This window comes from Podarcis liolepis, assembly GCF_965112155.1.
Source record: "Podarcis liolepis genome assembly, contig: HAP1_SCAFFOLD_74, whole genome shotgun sequence".
NCBI lineage: Eukaryota > Metazoa > Chordata > Lepidosauria > Squamata > Lacertidae > Podarcis > Podarcis liolepis.
Genome location: NW_028148879.1, coordinates 116,621 through 134,918, shown reverse-complemented (window position 1 = coordinate 134,918; position 18,298 = coordinate 116,621). Strand labels below are relative to the sequence as shown.

Below are 18,298 nucleotides of genomic sequence, written 5' to 3'. Positions count from 1 at the left end.
TTTTTATCATAATGCCAAACTTGAATGTACTACAAACTTGACTTGAGGAACACATGTCTAAAAAGATGGCCACCTCAGCACTCAACCCCACTCAATGTGCTTCCCAAAAAAAGCCTACTGTTAGAACATCTGAACAAAAGAGGAATTAGCAGAAAGTCCCCCTCCATGAAATCCTAGTTGAAATGCATTGGCAGAGAGCTATGCTTGTGATCCATAATAGTGCAATATCTTTGGACACTTGTATTGTTTCCACACTCTTCTTCTATTTGGGTCTTATTTTGTCAGGATGGAAGACGGCTTTAGATGCGGCCGGGTTGAAAGATTTCAATGAAGCTGAATCTGTGGAAATTTTGAAGAAAGGCCATTCACTGGGCATTTCCCCTGGTGGAGGTAGAGAAGGAAACTTCAGTACTGACTACAACATAATGTGGGGTAACCGCACAGGTTTTGCTCGGGTAGCTTTGGAGGCAAAAAGTGGTGAGTGATCTTTGTGCAATTTGCATTGCCTTCACGATTATCCTAGATAAGACGTAATGTGTTGATATCCTTGATCTAGCATCCTAAGTAGTTGAGGATGGCAAATCCCTGTTTGGGGGTCAAATGATATCTGGAGTTCCAAGTATTTCCCACCACTGCTTTTTTTTTTTTTTAAGCTATTATAATCAATTACATTTAAAAAGAAAAAATAGCTTTTCCCCTCTTCAATTCTTGAAAATCTGGGGGACAGCATGTGCAATTTGAAGTCAATTACATCAGGCTTGTCATTGCAATACCAGATGCGGAGCATTATTCCTAGTCCTTAACCAAAATAAAGGTGGAGCGGGTGGGGTGAAGTTAATTCTCCAGTTCTCAGCTACCTTTTGATTTTGATTTTTTATTTTATTCTTTTAGCCCATCATCCCTATATTTACACAAAATGCTTGTGAAGCATACAGGAACATTGGAAAGTCAAATGAGTAACTTGGTTGATCAAGAAATCTGCTTTCAGGCAATAAACATATTAATAATATACAAATTTTTAGAAACAGAATATCTTTTTACTACCTTCTAGTGAAGTTTATTCAGTGTATACTGATCTGCAAAAGTTGTGCTGCCTGTCTCAGGACTGAGTGAACATGTCCTTGCTTAGTTTTTTCTTAGATTTAAAAGATAGCTATAATCTATAAAAGTGGTAGGAACCCCAGCATGGAGAGGAACTGAGTAGGAAAAATACCATATTCTGCAGTCTATTTTACAACTTATGACCTTGATTTTTAAAGAGCAGAGAAGAGCTGACAGAATATGCTGCTTTTTCTTTTCCAAAGGACTCATACTATTTAACGCTTCCTCTCTGGGATGGATTGACTGGAATTGCTAAAAACTCAGAATGCCAACTAATTTCAAATTTGATTTGGGATCGCTTTCTTACAGACTCTTTTCCCTTTCATACATAGGGCTGACAAAATGGTTATATGAGAAAACACGACTTTTCTACCTTCCCATATATGGAGGATTTCCAGTGAAACTGAGGACATATATTGGAGAACCCATCCCATATATAACAGCTGCAGAGCTGGCTGAAAAAGTAAGCTAACTCTACACCTGGAAGTAAAAAAGCAGAATATTGTTTTCCTGTTGGTTTCTCTCTTTCAGTTGTATGAATTGTATTCTGCCTACTGACTTGCTCCTTCTGTATGACGGGAGATAGGGTTTATTATATAGACTTTTGTGCATTATGTTCATCAGTCAGCTTTCCCTCTCCGTAAATTGTTGAGACCACAAAAAACCTATGCATTTCATGTAGTGCTGCATAAAGAACTGCTCATGCAATAGGACTTCTTCTGCCCACCATATGCCCCAGAATCTGCCCCAGAGGTTTCGTCCAAGCCCCTCCCCAGTGGGGGACCCAGTAAGCACTGTACGCTCTTAAGCCTCAATAAAACTATTACTGAATAACTTCTGGTGTTTGTGTGACTTATTGCAACTCTGCACGTGAATGTGACTCCATGCTACTCTGCTATTTTCACCCATGCCCTGCTGTGCTGTTTTCAGGCATGGAACCAGGAGGTGACTGATTTCTGTCACTAGACCTGTCAGCCATTGCCATTCTAAGGGAACGAGGGAGGTGTTCATAGTGAGTTCAGGCACCTCTCTTTTTTTTGAAAAATAGCACTGAGCATAGTGAAATATAACTCAGTAGCATTTCTGCAGTTTTCCTCACATAGCTGGAGGGAACAACCATGCAGGAAAACTAATTCGTACCAAGCAGCCCAAGGCACTTATGTTTGGTTGTATCTCTGCCATTCTCATACAGTGCTCTTGGTAAAAAAAAAAAAACATAAAGAGAGTGGGCTGGATTCACGGAGAGATGAACAGTTTCCTAGTGGGGTTTCCTGGCCCTGGCTGCTCTTGCCCAACCCTCCATGCTGAAAAAGTCACTCTTGAGGATTGTGGGACAAGGGCTGTCATATTGCGCATCTGTAACTGGAAAAAAATGGGATTCTTTATTCTGCTGGTTCTGATTCCTTTCGCTTTTTCCTCACAGTTATGAATAACTGTCAATATCCATTTTGCAATATATTGATATAATACAATATTCCTTTGTTCTTCTTTCAACAGACAAAGACTGCAATTGAAAATCTTCGGGATAAACACCAAAAAAGGCCAGGAAATATATTAAGAGCTATTTCAGAATGATTTGATAAGCATTACAAAGCTAACTAGTCCATATAAAGCAGTTGTAATGTTTATGATCGTGCATTTGTAATAGAAAACTTTCATTATTATGTAATTAAAGCTAAGTTAAGGTACACAGAATTGTGCTGGATTGTATATTATTGTGAAGGGTCATTAGCTCATTAGCTCAGCCCCTGGTGTACATGCTGAAGGGTCTAAGTGCCTTCTTGTCCTATCCTGCAAAACTCCCAGAATCCCCCTTTTGGAGACTTACACTGGTAGCAACAGAATCAAAGAGTGTAACGGGAAGGCGAGTTTTTAATTGAACCTCAAAATAATGCTATATCTGAAAGAGTAATGTCTACAAATCTTCTGTATCAAAACAGTGACACTTCTTTTATGTTTATAAAAGGCTGTTCCAAGATCTGAGCCCTGTAACACAAATCTTTCTGCAAAAGCTCTTGTGTATGCTCATTGAGTCTCAGGACTTGGACAGCATAATGATGATACTAAAACACTCACTTGCTGAACAAGAACATTGAATACATGGAGTAGGCTTTGCTATAAAAAATGATCTTGTGAAGCTCTTGTCAAAAGTCCCTACCGGCATGATACCGCATAGAGAACTGCTCCCTGATACCAAGATGAGGGATTCCTTTGGAATGCAAAGAATAAACGGACATAAATCTGACATCAAGAATCACAAAACAGACTTCCGGAGGCGGCGCGAAACGGCAATGGCGGTCCTCCTCTTGTGCTGAGGGGGAAGCTCTGCGGAATTGGGTCGTCCGCTACGGCAAAGTGGAGACCCGCACGGAAAAACCACAGGCAGCAAGAGCCTGTGGACGTGGGACTCGGCGGGCGCCGAAAGCGACCTCTGAAATGTTGAAGAGACCCCGTAAGGAGCCTCGGATCGCGGAGGGGGTTGCGGCGCTGTGAGTCAATCGCTACTCTGCAGAGTGAAGCCGCGCAGCTGCTGTCGGTGAGCGCTGACCTTTTTTCCTCAAAAATTCGGAACCAGAAGCTACAACCCGTGAGTAAAGAAGGGACTTTTACAATTGGACTTTAAATCTAAAGAAAATTGGGTGAAAGCGGAAAGACGTTAAAAGGAAGTCCATCTTCCGCTGCTATTTAAACTACAAAGCAAAGAGCTGGAGAAGTGGAGCTTTTGTAGAGGCTTTTTAAATCATCTGATCTGAGCATCCACTGGAACTACCTTCAGACGAAGAAAAGATATATTTATTGAACTTACTTTCTATTTGAACTGTGTTAATTTTTTCCTTTGGGAACTACAAATCTGGACTGAGAAACCCAGGTATTTGGGCTGCCTAGAGAACAGAAGAGCTGTCAGTTTGCTAACTTGGCTATTGTGTATCTGGACTTGTAACATTCTGAGCTTTTATAGACTTGTTACTTTGAAATACTAGTTAGCACTTGCCAGAAACAATGTTATGTTACTAATACCAACTCTGCTAAACACTAGTTTGAAGGTCCTGGGACTTTAAAATCAACCTTATTGATCTTATTTGATCTGACTTCTTCCCTCAAGACATTTCAAGCCCCCTCTAGAGGATTTGGGACCAATAGCAGTGACATTATTCTACTTTCTCTTTCCTTTCCTCCTGTTTGACTGTTTGTCTCTGGGATGCTATTTTCTCATGGGAACAACCCAGACTGACCTTGACTTTTAGATAATTTTGGAATGAGTGGCACAAGAAAAAGAGGACCAAGAACTAGACAAACAACTTTAACCTCGGCCTTACAGACACGCAGATCATCTGTACCTATCTTACCGTCGGCAGCGGAAGAAGAAACTGAGCAGCTGCAACTGGAAGATATGGCCTCAGGAACAACTGCTTCAATTCTAGAGAAAATTTATGAAAAGTTGGAATCTTTGGACAAAAGAGTAGAATCTCTGGACAAGAAAGCAGATGAACAAACAGCCAAGATTGATCAAAATACAGCCTGCCTAAATCAAATAACTGGACAAGTGGCACAGAACGTACAAGCAATTGGGCAGTTGACTGAGGACACTGTAGAAAATCGAAAATTGGCTGAGGCTACTAGTCAAAAAGTTGGAAAATTAGAACAAGAGGTAAAGCCACTCTGCAAACAGGCTGGAGAGCAACAGACGTATTTATCTATGATAGAACTTCGGAATCGGGAAAATAACCTAAGGATAAGGTCAATTCCAGAAGCTGAGGAAGGGAATCTAACTGAGTTCCTGACCAAAGAGTTTTCCAAGTTTTGGCTTATAGAAGAGAAGGATTTTAAAATTGTGTCAGCCTTTAGACTTGGGAAATTTGCAAGGAAAGACAAGGCCCAGAGACTGTTTGATAACCTTGCGATCGAAGGAGGAAAGGGATAAGATTTTGGGCTTGCACTACGGAAAGTCACTGGACATTTTGGGCAGAAGAATTGAAATTTACAAAGATATTCCGAGACAACTACTGGACCTTAGATCTGAATACTTCGAACTGGCCAGATTGTTGAGGAGCAACTCAATCATCTTTAGGTGGGAATTTCCTCAGGGATTATCCTTTACCTTTAGAGGGAAGAAGGTTAAAATCAAAACATTGGAAGACAGAGACAAATTTTTGACTGCTTACGGAGAGGACCTACAGAAAGGAATTGAAACACCATTTGGGCCTGGAGCATCTGCTGTACCTACACCCTTGGACACTGAAGATTCAGAGAAAAAGGAACCACCCCTTGAAAAATAGCAGATCCATTCAGGATGTCTCTGCAACTTCTGAGTTGGAACATAAATGGTGCTAACATTCCGGAGAAAAGGAAAAAAATATTTCATATTTTGAAAAAAGAACAATTGGACATTATTTGTTTGCAAGAAACACATGTGACTAGGCTACACAGAAAAGTGCTAATAAATAAAAGATTAGGCCAAGAATTTATATCCTCGGACCGAGTGAAGAAGAGAGGAGTGGTGATCTATGCAAAAGAGAGCCTGTCACCTAAATTCCTTTTTAAAGATGAACATGGAAGAATTTTGGCAATTGAGATACAACACCAAGGAGAGAAGTTTTTGATATTAGGAATTTATGCACCAAATGAGGGGAAATCAGAATTTTATAAGAAGTTGCATGAGAGTGTCCTGGACTATCTGGACTATGACAATATCATTATGATGGGAGATATGAATGGCGTGGTCTCAACCAATATGGATAAGTCTCAAAATCAAAATGTGACAAAAGATGGCAGACTACCTAAGACTTTTTTTGAACTGACTGACAATATGGACTTGATTGACATTTGGAGGACAAAGAACCCCTTGGGAAGAGAAGGAACATTCTTTTCGGAAGCCCAACTGACATGGACAAGAATCGACCAAATATGGATATCTAGAGGTCTGGCACCTAAGACCAGAAAGGTGGAAATCTGCCCAAAGACCTGCTCCGACCATAATGCGGTAAAGATGGATATGACACTATTACCAACTGGCTCCTTTAGATGGAAAATGAATGACAACTTGTTTAGAGATCAGGAAATCATTAAGAAGGCCCAAAAAGCTTTGAAGGATTATTTTGAGATAAATTTGAACACTTTGGTGGAAAAAAGAACTATCTGGGACGCAAGTAAGGCCGTGATGAGGGGGTTCTTGATACAACAGAACGCTGTAAAGAAAAGGACACAAAATGAGAAAAAAGACAAGATCTTGGAGAACTAGAGAAGAAGTTAAGATCTAAACCGAAGTCACAGCCGATTCTGAGAGAAATTAAACTATACCAAGCACAATATTCTAAACTGATAAACCAGGAAATAGAGTAGAAAGTTAAACTAATGAAACAAAAAACATTTGAATCTGCGAATAAATGTGGGAAACTGCTAGCTTGGCAGTTGAAGAAAAGACAAAAACTAAATACAGTTACTAATTTAGAGATTGAAGGAAGAAACTGTGATGGGATGATGAGCTGCTTGTGCGTAAAATGCAAGTCCCTCAGAGTTTGATCAGGTTTTCAAACCTCTGCCTGTGACGGAGCCCCTCCGGCATGGCTGCGTCAATCGCTAGTAGAATCCGAAAGTGGTTGTTTTCGGAAACGTTTCCAACATAAGAGCTCTTTCACGGAAACACGTCTTCTGGACTCTCTGCGTGACAGTTTCCGGCGAGGAGTGGGTGTCCCTATAGGAGGTCCTGAAACCTCTCCACTGTTTTCGCTGGAAACGTCTCTGAGCCATCCCTCCGACTCACTTTCCCTGGAAGTTCCTGCTCGCCCCCTACTGGTTCCCTCTTCAGCTGCTACGTCTCTTTCAACCTCAGGGAGCCTTTGCACCTCCTGTCCTTCCGATGGCAGTTCCCTGACATCCACCTCCCCTCCAGGGCCCCCTTCACCCCCTCCCGTCTCCTCCCCTCCGGGCTGGGAGGAAGTAAAACCCCTGAAAGAACCTTCATCATCGTCCGAAGTTTCGAACACTTCCCTCCACCTGCTACTGTCCCTCGTCTCTCGATACTCCTCGTCATCGGAGTCTATTCCCTCTTCCAAATCCGACTCCGCGAATCCTTCCATTTCCTGTTCCTCGTCGGTGGTGCCAAAGTACTCCCTCCTAAACCTTTCTACCGGCTGTGGTTTCCTAGGGAATCTTCGGTGGAACGTTTCTGTTAAAACCTCGTCATTGACCTCCCCTGCAGTCACCCAGGTGTTTTCCGACTCCGGTTCCCCTTCCCACGCCACCAAATACTCTACCTGATTTCCCTTCCACCTGGAATCGAGAATTTCCGCTACATGGTTGCTGCGTTCCCTTTCTTCCAAGGCTGGTTCCCTGGTGTGCTCCCCTGCACGCCCCCCCCTGTATGGTGACAGTAACGACCTGTGGAACACTGGGTGCAATTTCATGTGGTTGGGTAACCGGAGTTTGAAAGCCACTGGGTTGACCTGCTGAATGACCTCGAAGGGTCCCAATCTTTTGGGCCTCAATTTCTTACAGCCCCCTTTGAACGGCAACCCTTGGGTTGACAGCCACACCTGATCGCCCACCCTTATGGTTTCACCTTCCCTCCTGTTCTTGTCTGCCTGCTTCTTATATTGTGCCTTGGCCCTTTCTAAGTTGAGCTGGAGCTGCAGATGGATCGCTTCCATCTCTTCTACAAAATGCTCGGCCGCTGGGACGCTCCATCTCTCCCCTCCCTCCCCTGGAAAAGCCCTGGGGTGACACCCGTAATTAGCCAAAAAGGGGCTCATCCCTGTGGACACATTCTCCGCATTATTGTAGGCAAATTCTGCCAGCGCCAACTTTTCGGCCCAATCGTTCTCTCTGTCATTGACATAACACCTCAGATATTGTTGGAGTATGCCATTTGCTCTTTCCGCCTGCCCGTTGGTTTCTGGGTGCCGGGCAGTCGAAAAATTGACTTCCACATGCAGCAAGCTCATGAGCTTCCTCCAGAACCTGGAAGTAAATTGTTTGCCACGGTCTGAGATCACCCTCAAGGGGGCGCCGTGCAACCTAAAGATGTGTTCTACAAACAACTTCGCTGTTTCTTCCGCTGTGACTGCATGTGAGCATGCCACAAAGTGGCACATCTTAGTTAACAGGTCTACTACTACCATGATGGCTGTTTTCCCCTTGGATTTCGGCAGATCCGTCATAAAATCTATTGGCCGTTCTGGTGTGGGTATTGGTTCTAATAACCCTGCCGGTGCCCTTCTTTCCCCTTTGGCTCGCTGACATTGGTCACACCCTCTTACATACTCCTTTACATCTTCCCTCACCTTGGGCCACCAAAATTCCCGGGTCACCAACCACATGGTCTTGTGTTGCCCAAAATGTCCCGCCGTGGGGCTATCGTGCAACTGCTTGAGTATTCTTCCCCTCAATTCACCTTCGGGTATATACAGTGCCCCTTTGTAATACAATGCCCCATTTCTTTCCTCAAAACCTCCGGGGCTCTCGCCCTCCCCCCTGAGACCTCTGAGCTTATCCTGGGCATATTCATCATTTTCCGTTTCCTGTACCAGTTCACATTGCCCCACCATCACCGCCCCACACACCCAGCGGTCCTCAGGGATGACATGTCTCTCTTCGATTGCCCCCTCCCCCTCCAAATACTCTGGTTTGCGTGAGAGGGCATCCGCCCTGACGTTTTCTGGGCCTGGCACATAACAAATTTCAAAGTGGAATTTGGAAAATTCCTGGGCCCATCTGACTTGTCGTTGGTTGAGTACTCGAGCTGTTCTCCAATACTCTAAATTCTTGTGGTCGGTGCACACTTGCACCTTGTGTTGTGCCCCAATCAATAAATGTCTCCACCTCCGGAACGCTTCGTGGATGGCGAGTAGTTCCCTGTCATACACCGTGTAGTTCCTCTCGGATTTATTCAGCTTCCTCGAGAAGAAGGCACAAGGTCTCCACTCCAACGTACTCCTCCCGGGTTGAAGAAGTACTGCTCCGATAGCCCGGTCGGACGCATCGGTTTCCACTCTCATGGGTTTTCGTAAGTCCACATGCAGAAGTTGTTCTTCCGAGGCGAAAGCCCTTTTTAGTTCTTCAAATGCTCGCTCCGCCTCCGCCGTCCAAACAAATTTCTTCTTGCTGCTGAGGCAGTCGGTGATGGGCGCCGTCAAATGTGCAAAGTTCTTGATGAACTTCCTATAAAAGTTCCCAAACCCCAGGAATCTTTGCACATCCTTCTTGGTCTTCGGTGTCTTCCATTCCAGTACCGCTTGGACCTTGCCTGGGTCCATGGCCAATCCCTTGTCTGACAAGCGGTACCCCAGGAATTCCACCTCCTTGGTATGAAACTGGCACTTCTCCAGTTTCACCCACAGCTGGTTGGCTTGCAGCTTGCCCAACACTTCTCGAACGTCCTTCACGTGCTGCTCCTCATCCTCCGAATACACCAACACGTCGTCTAAAAAGGCCACACAATTCTTGTAGAGCAAAGGTCCCAGGACGTGGTTCATAAAAGCTTGAAAGCACGCCGAGCCTGCTTGTAGACCGAAGGGCATAACGAGGTATTCAAAGGCCCCCAAAGGGGTGAACATGGTGGTCTTCCATTCATCCCCCTTCCTTATGCGTATCAGATTGTACGCCCCCCGCAGGTCCAGCTTTGTAAAAATTTTCCCCTTCCTCACCCGGGTCAAAAGGTCATCAATTCGGGGCATCGGAAAAGCCAGGGGTTCCGACACGGCATTGAGGGCCCTAAAGTCCACAACCAATCTCGGCTTATCGGTGTTTTTTTTGTCCACAAAAAACACTGGGCTGCCCCCCACCGCTCGTGACTCTCTGATGAAACCTCGCTTCAGGTTCTTGTCAATGAACTCCCTCAACTCCTGCATCTCCCTGTCAGACATGGCGTACAGCTTGCCCACTGGGAGTTGAGCCCCAGGGAGTAGGTTGATTTGACAGTCAAAGGGTCTATGCGGCGGCAGCTTGTCTGCTTCCCTTTCGCTGAATACGTTGCTCAGATCTGCGTATTGTGGGGGCACTTTCCCTTTATCCATTACTTCCATCCCGGCTAGGGTGACGCCAGCTCCTCCCGGAACCTTCCCCTGCTTGCAGTGTTCTAGGCAATACGCTGACCCAAATGAGACCACCCTCTGATGCCAGCCCACTAGCGGGTCATGTAGCGCCAGCCAGCTCATCCCCAAAATGATGGGCGCTCCTCCCAAGGTGGCCACATTAAATGCTATTGGTTCAGTGTGCCTTGCCACCCTCATTATCATTGGGACAGTCTGTTGGCTAACTTCTCCTCCCAACAGCTCTCTGCCGTCAATCGTGGTCACCTGCAAGGGGTTACTTAAAGGGATGGTCTGTATCTGGTGCTCAGCTGCAAACTCCTTACTCATAAAATTACAGGAGCTGCCTGAATCCAAAAGCGCCTTGACCTGTAGTGGGTGTCCATTTTGCAGCTCTAGTGACACTTCTATCACTAAAGCAGGTCTGGGTGGTTCTGGCGTGGGCACTTTCACTGCTCTTTGGCCTGGCTGCTGTGCCCCAACGGTGGCAGCCAGGCGTTGGCTTTTACTTGCTCCTTGCTTTCTTCCTCCCTCTCCCCAACAGCTCCTGCCATCCCTTGCCATTCCTTTCTTTGTGGGCAGACTCTGGCAAAGTGCCCTGGCTGTTGGCAGAGATAACATTTCTTGGCGCTCTTTCCCTCCTTCTTCCGCCCTTCACTGGGATTTGAAACTGCGCGCGCCCGCGCTGTTCCAACTTCCATCGGCTCTGCCGGCGGGAAAGGTGGCTCTGGAATGTCTGGAATGCGCAGTTCCCTCCAACGTTCTCCTTTCCCTTCCCGCCTTTCCAAAGCCCTCGCTTCCTGGCGTGCTCCTATGGCCAGCGCTGATTTGGTCAGCTGATCCATAGACTCGGCCCTTGGCCCCCGGGACAATTCATCTTTAACGGCCGAAGAAAGCCCCTCTTCGAAAAGCATCTGGATGGGTTCCGCCGATAGGTCCCACCCCAATTTGTGAATCAACATAGTAAACTCAGTCCAGTACTCACGGACAGATCGGCTCCCCTGTTTGCAAGCCATTAACTGCCTTCGCACCACTCCCTGCTCAATGTCGCTGGAAAACATCAGGTCCATGGCACGAAAAAACTTCCTCGTGTCCTTTAGGATCTCATTATTCACTGCCATCAGGGGTCGGACCCAATCCTTCGCCCCCCCTTCGAGATGGCCAATTACAAAAGCCACTCGCGATTCCTCGTCGGGGAAGTCATCATACTGCAGGTTGAGAGCGTATTGCATCTCAGTTCTAAAGGCATGATAGTTTCTGGGATCCCCCCCGAATTTCTGCACCAATCCTGGCACCTTTCTGGCGATCGAGGTGGTTTTCTCCTTTCCCTTTTCTGCATCCTGAGCCCTCCTCTCCTCAAGCCTCGCCGTTTGCATGGCAAGCTGGATCTCCAACGCCCTGTACCTTTCTTCCAGGCTTGGACCTCCTCCAGCTGCTCCTGCTCCTCCGGTTCCGGCTGGGTCGCTCATGATGCCGCTGCTTGCACAAGCTGGCTTTCAGCGACTTTCGGATTGCTGTGATGGGATGATGAGCTGCTTGTGCGTAAAATGCAAGTCCCTCAGAGTTTGATCAGGTTTTCAAACCTCTGCCTGTGACGGAGCCCCTCCGGCATGGCTGCGTCAATCGCTAGTAGAATCCGAAAGTGGTTGTTTTCGGAAACGTTTCCAACATAAGAGCTCTTTCACGGAAACACGTCTTCTGGACTCTCTGCGTGACAGTTTCCGGCGAGGAGTGGGTGTCCCTATAGGAGGTCCTGAAACCTCTCCACTGTTTTCGCTGGAAACGTCTCTGAGCCATCCCTCCGACTCACTTTCCCTGGAAGTTCCTGCTCGCCCCCTACTGGTTCCCTCTTCAGCTGCTACGTCTCTTTCAACCTCAGGGAGCCTTTGCACCTCCTGTCCTTCCGATGGCAGTTCCCTGACAGAAACATTCAGAACCCCATGGATATTAGAAAATGCTTCCAGAAATACTTTAAAAAAACTATATACACAAGGGCCGCAAGATGAGGCTGAGGTTAAACAGTTTTTGGAAAAGAATGGACTACCAAAATTGTCACAAGAAAATAGATCAATCCTGAATTGTAAAATAACACCACAAGAGATTGAACTTGCCATTCAGAACATGAAATTGGACAAATCTCCAGGGCCAGATGGGCCTCCAAGTACTACAAGATATTGAAGGACTATCTGATACAACCACTGATGGAGGTCAGCAATGAAATTATGGAGGGGAAGAAGGCGCCGGAATCGTGGAAAGAAGCCTTTATCACATTGATACCAAAATCGGAAGCTGAAAAGACACAACTCAAGAACTACCGTCCCATCTCCCTCTTAAATGTGGATTACAAAATATTTGCAGACATTTTAGCAAGTAGATTTAAAAAAGTTCTAAATGAGGTAATCCAGGGGTGCCCAAACTTTTTTCAAGGAGGGCCAGATTTGATGAAGTGAAGGGCTGTGAGGGCCAACCAAAGTTGTTGCGCTTTTTTTAGGATTGAAATTGTTGAGCTTTTTTTTTTTAGGGTTGAAGTTGTTGAGGGGTTTTTTGAGGATTTTACCCCATAAACTGCTGAAGGGGCCGGATTAGGCCCCCAAAATGGACTTTGGACATGTCTGTGGTAGAGCCTTTGGCCAACAAGGGAATCAAAGGTGTGCTAAAGGTGGGAAAGGAGATTGCAGAGGAGCTGAATGGATTATTTGCATCTGTCTTCAGAGCAGAAGACTCGCGAGTAACATAAAAGTAATAAGGAGAGATGCAAGCCGGGAAGGGCGACGGAAGGGCCCGGCCGGGCGGCGACTCACCTCGCAGGCGGTGCGCCATCCCTTTGGCCCAGGCGAGGCGGCGGCGGCTGCTCAGCGACCTCCTTGCCCGTCTCCTCATGAGGGAAACGCGGCATCGGCGTCGGGGCGCCTCCGGCGGAGCAAGGCCGCTGGCCTGCCTTCCCCTCCGCCTTCCTCCTTTTCCCCACGCCGCCTGCACCTCCGCTGCCTCCCGCTCTCGGCGGGCTCTCCCGGGCGTCGGGCTCCGAGGGCGAAGGCACCCCTCCTCTGCCCCACTCCACCACGCCCATCTGCAGCACAGGCTCTGCCGCCGCGCTCCTGCCAGCCACCCTGGCCGCTTCGCCCGCCTCCTCCTCGGGCTCGAAGCCTGGCTTGTCCCAGCTCCAGGCCTGCCTCGAGCAAGACGAGAGCGGCGGCAACGGCGAGCCAAGACGAAGGAGGAGGAGGAGGAGAAGGAGAAGCAGCAGCGGCGCCGATTCGGCCGCCGCTGCCCGGCGGGTCCCGCAGCCGCCCCAGCTCCAGCTCCTCCAGGCCGCCGGGAGGGCAAAGTCCCGCTATGGCCCCCCTGAACGAAGGCCTCCACTGCCTCAGAAATTTTCTCTCAGGCTGGCCAAGTAAGGCGCGGGAAGGGAGCGCCTTCGCTTTCTCCACCGTCCACCTTCCAGCCCCCCATCCCCCCATCCCCGCCCACAGCGCGCTGTCTCGCAGGGGGAAGCGGGCTGGCAGCTACACGGGCCACATGACGAGGTCTGGCGGGCCGGATTTGGCCCGCGGGCCTTGTGCTTGACACCCATGAAGTAATCCATAAAGACCAGGCAGGCTTTCTCCCAGGTAGACATTTGTTTGCTAACACAAGGAACATCATTGATATTTTGGAACTCTTGCAAACAGATGTCAACATAAAAGCAGTGCTAATTTTTATAGATGCGGAGAAGGCCTTTGACAACATCTCCTGGAAATTTATGAAAGGGAACTTAGAAGGGATGGGAGTGGGACGGGGTTTTGAAAATGGGATTGACGCAATTTATTCAGAACAAAAGGCCAAATTGATAGTTAACAATGTGGTTACAGAAGAGTTTAAAATTGAAAAAGGAACACGACAAGGTTGTCCTATCTCCCCATTGTTATTTATCTCAGTTCTGGAGGTGCTCTTGAATATGATTAGAGGAGACCGGTTGGTGGAAGGAATACAGGTCGGAGTGAAACAATATAAACTTAAAGCTTTTGCAGATGACCTAGTTTTGACCCTGCAGGAGCCAGAATCTAGTACGAAAAGAGTATTACAAATAATTCAAGATTTTGGTCGGGTGGCGGGATTTAAATTAAACAAGCAGAAAACTAAGGTAGTGGGGAAAAACCTGACAGATGCAGAGTCAGAACGGTTTCAGAGAGAGACAGAGTTAAATGTGGTTAAGAAAGTTAAATACCTAGGGGTAAACATAACAGCAAAAAATCTGAGTTTATTTAAGGACAACTATGAGAAATGTTGGTCAGAAATTAAGAGAGATTTAGACAGCTGGACAAGACTGAAACTTTCCTTGTTAGGCCAAATTGCTGCTATCAAGATGAATGTATTGCCAAAAATGTTGTTTCTGTTCCAAACATTACAGATTGTGGATAAGACAGAGTGCTTTCGGAAGTGGCAGAGAGATATTTCTAAATTTGTCTGGCAGGGCAAAAAGCCCAGAATTAAGTTTAAGATACTAACAGATGCGAAAGAAAGAGGGGGCTTTGCCCTGCCAGACTTAAGGCTCTACTATGAATCAGCAGCCTTCTGCTGGTTAAAAGACTGGCTACTTCTCGAGGACACTGATGTGCTGGATTTGGAAGGTTTTAGCAATGCTTTTGGTTGGCATGCATATTTATGGTATGACAAGGTTAAGATTAACAAGGTTTTCAAGAATCATATTATCAGAAAAGCAGTGTTTAATGTCTGGACAAAATATAAAGACTTACTGGAAAATAAAATACCAAGGTGGCTTTCACCATTGGAAGCTAAGGCCCGAAAAAGACCCAACATGGAGGCCAATTGGCCAAAGTATTGGGAAATACTAGAAAAAGATGGAGATAATTGGAAATTGCAGAGTATGGAGAAAATGAGAGATAAAGTGCGAGGTTGGTTACATTACGCTCAGATTAAGGAAGTTTTTAAACTTGGCAAAAAGTTAGGGTTCCAGGTGGAGAAATCAAAGTTGGAAACGGAATTGTTAGAGCCTAAGACTAAGGTACTTTCAAGAATGTATAACTTGCTGTTAAAATGGAACACACAAGATGAAACGGTAAAATCAGCCATGATAAAGTGGGCACAGGACATTGGGTACAACATCATGTTTGAGGACTGGGAAAGGCTGTGGACTACTGGTTGAATTTCACTGCTTGCAACGCTTTGAAAGAAAATGTAATGAAAATGATATACAGATGGTACATGACCCCAGTCAAACTTGCAAAAATATACCACTTGTCTGACAATAAGTGTTGGAAATGTAAAGAAAATGAAGGAACATTCTTTCACCTCTGGTGGACCTGCCCTAAAGTGAAGGCTTTCTGGGAAAAGATATATAATGAACTGAAAAAGGTATTTAAGTATACCTTCTCTAAGAAACCAGAGGCCTTTCTTCTGGGTATGGTGGGCCAAGGGGTGGTAAAGAAGGACCGAACATTCTTTATGTATGCAACAACAGCAGCAAGGATACTTCTCGCGAAGCACTGGAAAACTCAAGATCTACCCACACTGGAAGAATGGCAGATGCAACTGATGGACTATATGCAATTGGCTGAGATGACCGGCAGAATCCGAGATCTGGGAGAGGAGACGGTAGAAGAAGATTGGAAAAAAATTAAGATTTACTTGCAAAAACATTGTAAACTGTATGAATGCTAAGCAGGATGCTTGATTATAAACAATTTGGCACCATCAAAATAGATGAAGCGAAGTAGGAAGATAAGTGAAAATGTAAGAAAAAACAATTTTTATTTTGGATAAACAGTTGGTTAAATTTAACTGATAACTAGACAGTAAGGATGGAAGTAAGGTGATAATTTGCTGGATTAAATTTTTTTTAACGTGGAAGGTAGGGGCGGGAGATGTGAGGAGGTCACAAGAAGATAAGAAAATATGTTATGTTTTGCTATAATTTTGTTTGTTTGATTATTATATTGTAACTTAAAAATTTCAATTATATATATATATATATATATATATATATATATATATATATAATCCTAACACCATCTAGGCTGGCATCCTCTTCTCACAGTGGCCAACCAGATTCCCATGATGGGGAGCTGACAAACGGGACCCAAGCACCAGAGAAAAGCTCCCTGTGGCTTCCATCAACAGGTTTTCAGAAGCACTGTTGCCTCTGACCAAGAGGCAGAGCCGAGCCATCATAATCACCACCATTCTTTATTAAATTTGTGTACCACCCTTCAGCTGTTGATCCCACAACACAAAAACACATGATAAAAAAGCACATAATAAAAGCAAGAACAAAAACAAAGTAATAGCTACCCACAACACATTTAAAAGGGTATTGGATGTTAATCAGCCAAAGGCCTGGTTGGAGAGGAATGTTTTCTCCTGGAGCCTAAAAAAAAAAAAAAAGAATCACAAAACAGAGAAACCAGTAGGAGAACACTTCAATCTCCCAGGACATTCTATACAAGATCTCAAAGTAGCTGTTTTACTACAAAGGAATTTCAGAAACAGACTGGAAAGAGAAGCTGCTGAATTACAACTCATTACCAAACTTAAAACCATGGAGAGACCTGGTCTGAACAAAGACATTGGATTCTTATCTCATTATACATGACTAAGCCATTTCTCACCTTCTCACCCCTTGCCTTTTTCTGTAAGACCTATTACAGTCGTTAAGAGTCGTCAACAGGCTCATCTCAGCTATCTGCCAATCTCCCATTCCCACCACCCTTCTGAGTAATACCCCTCCCCACCTTCTCACTATATAAAAGGGTCTGGCAACTTCTGTTTCAGTGTATCTGAAGAAGTGTGCATGCACACGAAAGCTCATACCAAGAACTAACTTAGTTCGTCTTTAAGGTACTTTGGAATGCAGATAGAGTTAATTGATAAGAATAATGATCTGTTGTGAGCTTGACGGAAGTGTACAATAGATGAGCTTTCCTGCTTTGGCTCGTCTTCCTTTTTCTTTTTCTTTTTTTCTTTTTCTTTTCTCTTTTCTTTTATCTTTCCCATAATTGCTTATGTCATGTACTTTGATTTTTTTGTAGTTTTTTCCCATTACTATTAAGGAATTTTCCTTTGTAATTTTGGTTGTCTATATTTATATGTACCTGTTTAAAGCAAAAAAAAAGTTTAAAAAAAAAGTCCCTACCGGCATTAATGAACTACTTTCAACTCACCAAAAACCAACAGGCTACTATTCTAAGTGCTTGTGCACCAACACGGGATGTCGATGAAGACATTAAAGATAAATTTTACTCTCTGATAGGATGTCATCCTATCATAGACCACTAAGGAGCATAATATTATTCTCCTGGGTGATATTAATGCAAGAGTTGGGCAAGATTTCGATCTATGGCCTGGAACTATTGGGAAAGAAGGAATTGGCAACAGCAACCAGAAGAGAATATTTGTTTTGACTATATGTGCAGTGCACAACCTTGTTATTACCAACACAGACTTTCAACAAATATATATATGACGCAACAATGACGCAAACCCGAAAGAGATTGTTCCGGTTTGTGAACGTTCTTTTGGAACCCAAACGTCCGACGGGGCTTCTGTGGCTTCTGATTGGCAGCAGTAGCTTTTTGCAGCCAATCAGAAGCCACGATTTGGTTTTCAAACAATTTGGGAAGTTGAACGGACATCCGGAACAGATTCCGTTCAACTTCCAAGGTCCGACTGTAAATTTAAATCATGGAGGCACCCTCAGTCGAACCACTGGCACCTCTTAGACAATGCAATTGTCCAAGCTGAAGATTGCCATGATGTGCTCCTTACCAGAGCTATGATTAGTGCCAACGACTGCTGGACAGATCACTGATTAAGATGGTCCGCAATGGCTATCAAGATTATACCTCAACGCAGGCTTCAAGGAAGGAAACCAAGGCACAAAATAAACACTGAAACCCTTCAAGATCCCATTAAGTGGGATTGCTTCCAAGCTACTCTTAAGGACCATCTACTTTCGGAGTTCCCTGATAACATTGAGGAACACTGGACCAAAATAAAAAGATCAATTGTTGCAGCCCATGAACACCTGGTGGATAAAAAAAATGCTCAAGAAATCCAGCACTTAGCCAACACTCAAGATGCACAGAGTTTCTTTAAAGCCACAAAGACCATCTACGGGACAATAAATCATGGCATATGCCCCCTATGCTCAACAGACAGTACCACACTTCTAA

At 45.1% G+C, this 18,298-nt stretch overlaps 1 protein-coding gene and 1 long non-coding RNA gene across 3 annotated transcripts in view; one reads left to right on the top strand and one right to left on the bottom strand.

Moving 5' to 3' along the window:
• The window catches only part of LOC310699005, a 5,650-nt gene extending 2,334 nt beyond the window's left edge, over positions 1-3,316 (top strand). Inside the window, exons 2-3 of the long non-coding RNA XR_014521884.1 lie at positions 286-1,564; positions 2,599-3,316. This is a non-coding gene — a long non-coding RNA (uncharacterized lncRNA). The remainder of the gene's footprint in view (positions 1-285; positions 1,565-2,598) is intronic.
• Positions 1-18,298, bottom strand: part of LOC310699004 (DGAT1/2-independent enzyme synthesizing storage lipids-like) — a 105,368-nt gene that overhangs the window by 73,656 nt on the left and 13,414 nt on the right. The gene's annotated exons all lie outside the window — the stretch shown is intronic.